Raw genomic sequence first — 12,500 nt, 5'->3', positions numbered from 1 at the left:
CTACATGCTGACACATAAAACATACCTCCATAAAATCAAGAGGATAGAAAGCGTGCAGACTACCTTTGCTGACCACAAGGCTCTGAAATTAGATGTGAACTACAAAGCCACACAGAAGAAAAACTTTAACAATTGGAAATTAAACACCCTGCTACTGAACAACCAGTGGGTCTGAGATGAAATCAAAAAGGAAATCAAAACTTTCCTGGAAACAAATGATAATGAAGACACAAACTGCCAGAATCTATGGGACACAGCAAAAGCAGTCCTGAGAGGAAAGTTTATAGCTCTACAAGCACATATCAGGAAGAAAGAAGGAGCATACCTGAATAACTTAATGACGCAGCTCAAAAAATTAGAAAATGACCAACAAAAGGAGCCAAAAATAGGGAGACAGCAGGAAATAACAAAGCTGAAAGCAGAACTCATGAAGTGGAAAACCAAAAAGCAATCCTAAAGATCAATGAAACAGAAGCTGGTTCTTTGAAAAAAAAAAAAAAACAAGATTGATAGACCATTGGCAAAATTCACAAAGAAAGAGAGAGAGAGAAATCTGATAACCCGTATTAGAAATAAAAAGGGGGAGATCACGACAGAAATTGCAGAGATCCAAAGGGTAATCAGAGACTACTTTGAGGAACTTTATGCTTCTAAACATGAGAACCTAGAAAAAATGGAAAAATTCTTAGACACTTATAACCTTCCACATTTAAGTAAGGAGGATGTAGCATATCTAAACACCCCCATCACTACTGAGGAAATTGAAACTGTAATCAAACATCTGCCCAACAAGAAAAGCCCAGGCCCAGATGGTTTTCCTAATGAATTTTTTCAAATCTTTCAAGAGGAGCTACTACCAACCCTAGCCAAGCTCTTCCATAAAATTGAAAAAATGGGAACACTCCCAAACAGCTTTTATGAAGCCAACATCACCTTGATACCAAAACCAGACAGAGACACTTCCAAAAAAGAAAATTACAGAACAATATCCCTGATGAATGCTGATGCAAAGATCTTCAACAAAATCCTGGCAAATAGGATCCAATGTATCATCAAGAAGATCATACACTATGACCAAGTAGGTTTCATCCCAGGAATGCAAGGATGGTTTAGCATCCATAAATCTATCAACATCATACACAACATCAACAACAAGAAAAATAAAAATCACATGATCATATCAATAGACGCAGAGAAAGCATTTGATAAGGTCCAACACCCATTCTTGATCAAAACTCTGCAAGATGGGAATGGAAGGAACCTTTCTCAATTTAGTTGAAGCTATCTACCACAAGCCAATGGCAAATATTATCCTCAATGGAGAAAAACTAAAAGCCTTTCCTCTAAATTCTGGTACAAGACAAGGCTGTCCGCTCTCACCACTCCTCTTCAACATAGTACTGGAAGTTCTTGCGATAGCGATCAGGCAAGAAAAAGATATCAAGGGAATCCAGATAGGAAAGGAAGAAGTCAAGCTCTCATTGTTTGCAGACGACATGATACTCTACTTAGAAAACCCTAAAGACTCTACCAAAAAGCTTCTAGAAACAATAGATTCATATAGCACGGTGGCAGGCTACAAAGTCAACCTACAGAAATCAATGGCCTTTTTATACACCAATAATGATAGGGAAGAGATAGAAGTCAGGAAGGCAATCCCATTCACAATAGTGCCACACAAACTCCATTATCTTGGAGTCAACTTGACCAAAGACGTGAAGGACCTATACAAAGAAAACTAAAACCCTGCTCCAAGAAATAAGAGAGGACACACGGAAATGGAAACACATACCATGCTCATGGATTGGCAGGATTAACATCATTAAAATGGCAATACTCCCCAAAGCATTATACAGATTTAATGTGATCCCCTTAAAAATACCCATGACATTCTTCAAAGAAGTGGATCAAACACTTATGAAGTTCATCTGGAACAATAAACACCCTCGAATAGCTAAAGCACTCCTAGGGAAAAGGAAAATGGGAGGCATTACTTTCCCCAACTTTAAACTATCCCACAAAGCAATAGTTATCAAAACAGCATGGTATTGGAATAAAGACAGACCTTCAGATCAGTGGAATAGGCTTGAGTTCTCAGAGAACGTTCCCCAAACATACAATTACCTAATATTTGACAAAGGAGCAAGAAATCCTAAATGGAGCAGGGAAAACCTCTTCAACAAGTGGTGCTCGCAGAACTGGTTAGCCACTTGCAAATAAGTGAACATAGACCCCCAGTTAACATCATGTACGAAGGTAAAATCCAAATGGATTAAAGACCTTGATATCAGACCGGATACCATAAGGTATATAGAACAACACGTCGGTAAAACACTCCATGACATTGAGACTAAAGGCATCTTCAAGGAGGAAACTGCACTTTCCAAACAAGTGGAAGCAGAGATCAACAGATGGGAATACATTAAACTGAGAAGCTTCTGCACCTCAAAAGAAATAGTGCCCAGTATACAAGAGTCATCCACTGAGTGGGAGAAACTATTCACCCAACACCCTTCAGATAAGGGGCTAATATTCAAAATATACAGGGCACTGACAGAACTTTACAAGAAAAAAAAATCTAATCCCATCAAAAAATGGGGAGAAGAAATGAACAGACACTTTGATAAAAAAGAAATACAAATGGCCAAAAGGCACATGGATAAATGCTCCTCGTCACTAATCATCAGGGAGATGCAAATCAAAACAACGATGAGATACCACCTCACACAGCAGAGATTGGTGCACATCACAAAGAATGAGAACAATCAATGCTGGCGGGGATGTGGAGAGAAAGGAACTCTTATCCACTGCTGGCAGGAATGCCATCTAGTACAGCCTCTATGGAGATTCCTTCAAAATCTGGAAATTGAGCTCCCATTGGACCCAGCTATTTCACCCCTAGGGATATACCCTAAGAACATAAGAATACAATACAAAACCCCTTCCTCACACCTCTATTTATTGCAGCACTATTCACAATAGCCAGGCTCTGGAAACAACCAAGATGCCCTTCCACAGACGAATGGCTAAAGAAACTGTGGTACATATACACAATGGAATATTGTGCAGCCATCAGGAGAGATGAAGTCATGAAATTTCCCTATACATGGATGTACATGAAATCTATTATGCTGAGTGAAATAAGTCAGAGGGAGAAAGAGACACACACAGAATAATCTCACTCATCTATGGGTTTTAAGAAAAATAAAAGTCATTTTTGTAACAATCCTCTGAGACAATGAGAGGAGGGCTGGAACACCAGCTCACTCCATGAAGCTCACCACAAAGAGTGGTGAGTACAGCTATAGAAATAACTACACACCATGCCTCTAATGTTTAAGGAGTTACATAAGTTTTATGGCTTTAGATTGCCTTGTGTGCTGTTAAGAAATATTATAATGTGTTACAATCTGGGAACTTGAGGGACAAAGTAATTGTACATGAATTCTGTTTTATTTATCTTAATGTTTTTTGGCTGAAAGTTCAAAGTTAAGATATCAGCAAGGGGACTTCTTCTGAGAATTATGTTATGGGTGATTGTCCTTCCACTGTAACTTTACCTTGTCCTCTTTCTTTGCATCTTTGTTCTCATAATTAAAAATAAAAAATTAAAAAAAAATAACTTCACAGAGAACTACCATAATCAAGCGAATGAATGAGGGAACTGGAAAGCCTGTCTGGAGTACAGGTGGGGGTGGGGTGGGGTGGAGGGAGATTTGGGACATTGGTGGTGGGAATGTTGCACTGGTGAAGGGGGTGTTCTTTACATGACTGAAACCTAATCACAATCATTTATGCAATCAAGATGTTCAAATAAAGAAGAAAAAAAAAGAAAGTGATGAATAAAAACAAAACAGAACCACCCCACCAAAAAAAATTTTTTTTCAGTTACCATGGCATCATATAATACAAAAAAAAAAAAACCAGCACATACATACAAAATTAAACTATAATAGCTAATAAAATACTTAGGAATAGGTTTAGTCTAAGGGATAAAAAATTTTAAAATATGCTGAAGCAATTAAATAAAATCTAAATTAATGAAAATTCAGCTTGTGTTTGTGGGTTGGAAGATCTAGGACTGTTAAGTGACAGTACTTTCCAAAGTGATCCTCAGATTCCATGTCATTTTATCAGAATTCCTCTGATGTTTTTGAAGAAATGTAAAAGACAAACCTAAAATGTGTGTTAAATTACAAAGAATCCAAAATAACTAAAAACAATCTTGAAAGGATAAAAAAATCAGATTACTCACATTCCTGATGCCAAAATTCATAACAAAATTACCATAAAATCAAATACTATGTTACTAGCATAACTATAATATATGGTTCCATGGGAAACAACTTTGAATTCAGAAATAAACATGAATTTGTGGTCAATTTTGTCAGTGGGGGGTGCCAAGGGTGTCATAACCAATCTATTTGAAAAGAGCAATATTTTTCCTTTCAATTATATTTTCTTTATTTAAATAAAGGCTGTTCTTTCTGTTTCACTTGTTTTTCTCTAGGTGCCAGGAATCAAACTAAGGCTTCCTGTTTATAGGGGATATTCTTTACCGCTGAGCCACATCCCTGAATCCAAAAGGTTAACTTTTTTTGTTGCTAGTGCTAGGAATTAAATCCAAGTTTCATGCCAGTTAGTCACATCCCTGGTCACAAAAATAAAAATTCAATAAGCAGTGCTGGGAAACATATCTAGAATATTTAATTTAAAAATAAATTAATTTTAATTATACTATATTATGCTAGGTTATATTATAAACATAAGTTAACTCTAACTGGATCAAAGACCTTAAGTGAATATTAAACTCTTAGACCAAAAAATATTAGGGAGGGAAAGAAAGCAGGGGAAAAACACAGGGGCAAATAGCCTTGGATTGGCAGTGGCTTCTAAAGCAGTTTTCACCAAGAGCACAACCTATAACGAAAAATAAATTGGGTGTCATAAAAAATATCCTTTTAAATTTTCACATCAATAAACATAATCAAGAAATTGTAAGGTGGGACCAGGGGCCGGGAAGGTGGCGCTAGAGGTAAGGCGTCTGCCTTGCAAGCGCTAGCATAGGACTGACCGCAGTTCGATCCCCCAGCGTCCCATATGGTCCCCCCAAGCCAGGGGGGATTTCTGAGCGCATAGCCAGGAGTAACCCCTGAGCGTCAAACGGGTGTAGCCCAAAAACCAAAAAAAAAAAAAAAAAAAAGAAAGGTGGGGCCGGAGAGATAGCATGGAGGTAAGGCGTTTGCCTTACATGCAGAAGAACTGTGATTCGAATCCCAGCATCCCATATGGTCCCCTGAGCCTGCCAGGAGTGATTTCTGAGCATAGAGCCAAGAGTAATTCAGTGTCCCCTGAGCCTGTCAGGAGTGATTTCTGAGCACAGAGCTAGAAGTAACCCCTGAGCGCCGGCAGGTGTGGCTCAAAAAACCAGAAAGAAAAAAAAAATGAAATTGGAAGGAAATACTTGCACATTCTATATCTGATAAGCATTTAGTAGCCAAAATACATAAAGACCTTCTACAATGCAACAAAAAAAAAGAATATACAATTTAAATGCATGCTCAACACTTGGATATACATTTCTCCCAAGATTTTTTTAAGTGATCAGGGTCAGAGAGCTAATACAGTAAATAAGGGACTTGTCTTGCATATACCTGACCCAGATTTGATCCCTAGCACCAGGTATGATCCCCTGAGCCTGAGCCTACCAGGAGTGAACCCTGGTGAATATAGAGCCAGGAGTAAGCTTTGAGTGTAGCCAGGGTGGCCCCCCAAAAAATCAAAAAATGGCCAAAGCACATAAGAAGATGCATTTATGTATGGGCTTAAAGAATATTTTGTTTATTGAAATGTCATGCACACACCACAGGATTTCACTTGTATATGGAATATAGAGAAACCAAACCATCAAATAAACTAAATTTAAACTTTTTCTTAAAGAAAAATGGGGGATGAGTTCAGAGAAAGAGTATAGCAGATAGGTACTTGCCTTATACATGGTTGATCTAGGTTCAATCCTCAGCCTCTTTTATGGATCCCTGCACACAAAGTCTGGGGTAAGCCCTGAGCACAGCCAGGATAGTCCCCTAAACCAAAAAAAAAAAAGAAAAAGAAAAAGAAAAATGGGGGCACAGGGGCCAGAATGGTTGTACAGCAGGTAGAAATGTTGCCTTGCATGCATCCAATCTGAATTCAATACCCAGCATTCCATATGGTTCCCCAAGCACTACCAGGAGTAATTCCTAAGTGCAGAGCCAGGAGTAAACCCTGAGTACAACTGGGTATAGCCAAAAAAAAAAAATACAGGGAAGCAATGCCCTAGCAAGTTAAGGGATGAAAGACATTATAAGCAAAATATTTGAGGTTGCTGGAGAGAGTATAATGATTTAGGCCTTGCATGCAGCTGACTCTGATTTGATCCCCAGAATAGTTGGTCTCCTAAACATTGTTTCCTTAATATTACCAGGTGTAGCCCTTGAAGGTGTTCCTTGCCCCAATACAAAGAGGTGTGGCCCTAAAAGCTTTGTGCTTCAATTGACCACCCCAAAATCTCCAGCATCCTCAGGGTCTCACATAGAATCACTGACCTTGTAGGTAAGGAATTGCTGGAAGGAACCCCACCAGGATAAATAGGAGGAAGAGAAAGAAAAGGAAGAAGAGGAGGAGGAGGAGGAGCAGGAAAGGAGAAGGAAGAAAACAAGGAGGAGGAAAAGATGATGATGATGATGATGATGATGGTGAGATGAATTGAGAGTACAAGGATTAATAAACATGAGAAATTAGCACCATGGACAGTAACATATCACATACAAATTATATGCAGAAAGGTTGACTTAGACTTTAAATTTGAAATTAATAAAAGTTGAATGGCTTTTATTACACATATTTGTAATGTTATTCTTTTTTGTTTGTTTGTTTGGGTTTTTTGTTTGTTTTTTGGGTCACACCCAGCAGGGCTCAGGGGTTATTCCTGGCTCTACGCTCAGAAATCGCTCCTGGCAGGCTCTGGGGACCATATGGGATGCCGGGATTAGAACCACCCTCCTTCTGCATGCAAGGCAAACTGCCTTACCTCCATGCTATCTCTCCGGCCCCTGTAATGATTATTCTTAGGGGGTCATCCCAAGTGGTGGTCAGGAGGTATAAATCCCACCAGTAATTTTTAGCCACCCTTCTATACAAGGGCCCCAGGGTAGGATCTTATGGTTTGGGAACACCCAGAACACTGCAGAAGTGCTGGGGTCCTCCTGGGCCACATCTAAGAGTGCTCAGAGGATCCCAAGGCTGCATCCAGTGATACTTATGGAATCATGTGGTGCCAAAAATCAAACCTGGGCTGGGGCCAGAGAGATAGCATGGAGGTAAGGCGTTTGCCTTTCGTGCAGAAGGACGGTGGTTCGAATCCCAACACCCATATGGTCCCCCATGCCTGCCAGGGGCAATTTCTGAGCATAGAGCCAGGAGTAACCCCTGAGTGTTCTGGGTGTGACCCAAAAACCAAAAATAATAAAATAAAATAAAATAAAACCTGGGCTGAGTACATGCCAAGTATATACCCCAATCGTGGTACTATTTTTCAGTTCCTGATCTTTTATTCTAAATATCACAGCTCTTTGCTATCAGAGATTAAATATAATTTGGGGGGGTTGGTTTTTGGTTTTTAGGTCACACCCAGCAGCACTCAGGGTTTACTCCTGGCTCTACACTCAGAAATTACTCCTGGGAGGCTCGGGGGACCATATGGGTTGCTGGATTTTGAACCACCATCTTTCTGCAAGCAAGGCAAACGCCTTACCTCCATGCTATCTCTCCAGCCCCTAAGTATAATTCTGATTAGTATTTCAAGCAACTGAGATTTTCTAATAGTGGACTCTGGGATTAGAGCTATTAGAATGGTGGCTTGGATGCAATAAAAGTTGATATTTGTATAAAAGTTAGAAGCTAGAGGCCAGAGTGATAGCACAACAGTAGTAGTGTCTTACATGCCACCAAACCAAGAAGGACCCAGGTTCAATCCTTGACATCCCATATAGTCACCCGAGCCTGCCAAGAGCGATTTTTTTTTAAGTTTTTGGGCCACACCTGGAGACACTCGGGGGTTACTTCTAGCTCTGCACTCAGAAATTGCTCCTGGCAGGCTCGGGGGACCATATGGGATGTCAAGGATTGAACATGGGTCCATCCTAATCAGCAGCATGCAAGTTAAACACCTTACCACTGAATGCAATGCCAGGAGTAACCCCTGAGCACTGCTGGGTGGGTGTGGCCCAAAAAACAAAAACAAGAAAACAAAAAAAAAACAAATAAAATTTAGAAGCTAAGGGCCGGAGTGATAGCACAAAGGGTAGGGTGCTTGCCTTGTGTGCGGTTTGATACCCAGCATCCTATATGATCTCGAGTTTGCCAGGAGTAATTTCTTGTGTGTGTGTGTGTGTGTGTGTGTGTGTGTGTGTGTGTGTTTGTGTGTGTGTGTGTGTGTGTGTGTGTGTGTGTATCACACCCAGCAGTGCTCAGTGATTACTCCTGGCTCTGAGCTCAGACATCGCTCAGGTAGTGAAGACTATATATGGGGCTCAGGATAAGGTCATAATAAATCCCTTTCAGAAACAAAAATAAGGACAAACTAAACATAACGCAGAGCCTAACTACAGAAAACAGATTGTGGGTATCAGAAAAAAAGAAAATTGGATATGGGTAAGTCAGGTGAAAAGTTAATTGTTTGGTGACAAACTAAAATATTTGGGGGTATTACTACATCCAACTATGCTCAAGGGACCTCATAGGTGGCAAGGATCAAATCTACATCAGCCATGTGCTAGACAAGTATCTTACCCACTATACTAGCTCTCTGATCTGATACCAACTGAACCTTTGAGGTAGTAAATCTAGATGTCAATTATATATAACACTGGGGCCAGAGAGATAGTGTGCGTGCATGCACACGCACATACACACACACACACACACTTTAAACATTGTCATGATCCATGTCTGCAGTCACAGCAGACCCAATATTGTGGGGTTGCATTTATGTGAGGTACTGACAGTTGTCAAAGTCATAGAGGGAAAAAGAATAGTACTGTAAGGGTCTCTGAGGAGGGGAATGAGAAATTATTGCTTAATAAGCACAAAGTTTCTATCATCTGGGAGAATGAAATTCTGTAAATGGAGCACACTGACATTTGCACATTGTGACTGTAGCTAATGCCACCAGTTCTTAGAGTGAAAAGTTATAAAAATGATCAGTTTTATGTAAAATATATTTCACCAAGAGAAATAAATGAAATAAATAATAAAGAGAGCTTTTCCCTATTTTGTTTGTTTTGGGGCCATACCTGGCATGGTAATGCTCAGAGACAACTCCTCTCAGTGATCAGGGAATCACAGTCACTCCCAAATTGATCCCAGGTTTGATCCTAAGGCAAGTACTTTATCCTCTGTACCATCTCTCTGAACCTCTGCTCACCTCTACTCTCCTCTTTTCCCCTTCTGTCCTTTCCTCCTCTCCTCCCCTCCTTTTCTCTTTTCTTGTTCAGATTTTGGATGATACACATCAGTGCCAGGGTATGGAACCGGGGCTTTTAACATGCAATTCAGCTACCGGAACTATCACCTTGACATGTTATCACTTTTGTTTTTGTAGAGAATTGATACATCATTGTACCTTCTCAGGTGGTTTTCATCTTTGGAGGCTTCAGAATTTCTTGCCCTATTCTCTATTCTGTTATAAACCCCTACTTACCTATATTTTTTTTTCAAAAGAAAATGACAAAACATACTCAAAATAAACTTGAGAATTTTTTTTATAAACCTTCAGATAAAGAATGGCTCTATTTCCATGAAAGTCTATAAGTGACAACTGTCAGTTACTCCCCAAAATGCATGACTTGATGTATTTTTTTATTTTTCCAAATATACTTAAAGTTGAAATAATAACAATATATGAAATAATCATAAATCACTCAAGTTTTCTGGGTTTATTTTTTCAGTAATGCAAACATGTCTTCCATTTATTCTCCCCCCCCTTTTTTTATTCTTTTCCCCTTTTTATTGAGGTACTGTGGAGGTACTGTGATTTACAATACCCTTAATGATAGTTTAACACATAGAAATTTCATCAGTGTCCACACACCTTTCATCAGAGTGCCCACTTCTCTCCATCAGTGTTTCACAGACCCCACCAATTTTCCGAGCTCCAGGTAAACTTAGACACCAGAACTGAAGAGTTGGTCTAAAAAAATGTCAATTTTGAGGACCAAAGTGATAGACCTTTGAACACACACACACACATACAGCCAACATGGATTAAGTTCCCCAGTACCTCATATGGTTCCTCTAACACTTCCAGGTACCACCAGGTGTGGTCCAAAAAACAAACAAAAAAAAAGTATATCTTGTTTGAATTAGACAATAATACAGCAAAGTGCATTGTCTTGGCTACAGAAAGGTTTGCAGCACACTCTGGATGAAGCAGACAAGGTTATCTCACAGGGCTCTCTACTTTCAGTGGCTAATTTAACCAAGATTAGACAGAAAGTCAATCTACAAGCAAAAGATAATTAAAGATAATTTTATATCATTGAAAAAAATAATTGGTTTATGAATAGCCAACACAACCCACATTACTAAGTGCCATTCAGTGGTGATCTCCAGAGCTACAACAAAGTGTACTATATCTGCGACATCTCAACCAACTGTGAGACCACCCAGTCATAACAATGAGAAGGGAAAGTGGTGAATTAAGCACAGAGCTGGGTGTACCACTGGGTATGGCCCCCAAAATCAAAATAAATTTAATTAAAGTATAAAATATAACCTCAGTGCCCCAAAATCAAGTTGCATTAAAACATAGCTATACTAATTCACTTACCTATTGACTATGTCCACTTTCGTGCTGCAACAAATAAAAAGTTATGACAGATATTGTAGATCTCACACACCCTGGAATATTTACAGTGGGGCCATAAACAGAAATTTTTCATCCTCTGATTTAGAAAACCACATGAATACATATGGGAAACAATGGAAACTTTATGCTGGTTTAGTTAAAAATTTTGCACATTTTTATGCAGAACCATGAAAGAAACACCATTTTATCTAGTCTTTTAAGGCTAACAAAGGGTCTCCATTCAGAACAATTCATAAAAAGAAAGTTCTAAAAAAATAAGTGTTTGTGGGCTGGAGAGATAGAATAATGGTAGGATGTTTGCCTTGTATGTAGCCAATCCAGGACAGACAGTGGTTCAAATCCCAGCATCTCCTATGGTCCTCCATGCCTGCCAGGAGCAATTTCTGAATGCAAAGCAAAGAGTAACTCCTGAGCATTGCCGGCTGTGAACCAAAAACCTAAATAAATAAATAAACAAACAAACAAATAAGTAAATATACAGAGAAGGCAGAAAGGAAAGTCTAATCTAGAAAATAAGCTGAGGACATATACTCTAAATCTACAATAAAAAAGAATTATGTGGAGAAAAGAGTGAAAATCATTGATTGGTTGACCCTTACCCAGTCATACAACAAATCATTCATAATTACAAACATCAAAAATTAAATACTGGACAGGGCCTGAGCGATAGCGCAGTGGTAACGCATTTGCCTTGCATGCGGAGTCCCATATGGTCCCCCAAGCCAGGAGGGATTTCTGAGCGCATAGTATCCCTGAGTGTCACTAGGTGTGGACCAAAACAAAAACAAAAACAAAATGAAGAAATTATCCCTTGCAGGCTGGGGGGGATGGCATTTGGGATGGGGCCAGAGAGATAGCACAGTGATAGGGTGTTTGCTGGGCAAGCAGCTGATCCAGGATGGAAGGTGGTTAGAATCCCAGCATCCCATATAATCCCCCATGCCTGCCTGGAGCGATTTCTGAGCACAGAGCCAAGAGTAACCCTATGATCCAACAAACAAATAAACAAACAAACAATACTGGGACTAGATAGATGTACGTGGCTGGCCCAAGTCTGATCCCTCACATCTCACATCACATATAGTTCTTTAAGCCATGCCAGGAGTAATTCCAACACACAGAGTTAGGGGTAATCCCTGAGCATTGCCAGGTATAGCCCCAAATTTTTAAACAACAAAAAAAGACACCAAAATTTAAAAATTGTAGCACTGTGGTTATTACTTCACACTGTCATCTGGAATGGGAGACACTGGAAGAACTATTAGAACAAAACACATTTTTTATTTCTGTTTGTATTGTTTGTCTGGGACATAGTTCAGCAGTAAAGTAGTTGCTGTATATATGTAAGCTCTGAGTTTGATCCCCTGCACCACAAATACATACAATTGTATCACTTAAAAACAAAAGACACGCCGGGCGTGGTGGCGCGCGCCTGTAGTCCCAGTTACTCGGGAGGCTGAGGCCTGAGGATCGCTTGAGTCCAGGAGTTCTGGGCTGCAGTGCGCTATGCCGATCGGGTGTCCGCACTAAGTTCGGCATCAATATGGTGACCCCCCGGGAGCGGGGGACCACCAGGTTGCCTAAGGAGGGG

The sequence above is a fragment of the Suncus etruscus genome, chromosome 5, assembly GCF_024139225.1.
Source record: "Suncus etruscus isolate mSunEtr1 chromosome 5, mSunEtr1.pri.cur, whole genome shotgun sequence".
Taxonomy (NCBI): Eukaryota; Metazoa; Chordata; class Mammalia; order Eulipotyphla; family Soricidae; genus Suncus; species Suncus etruscus.
The sequence above is the reverse complement of the archived record's forward strand: the minus strand, read 5'-3'. Positions refer to the sequence as shown.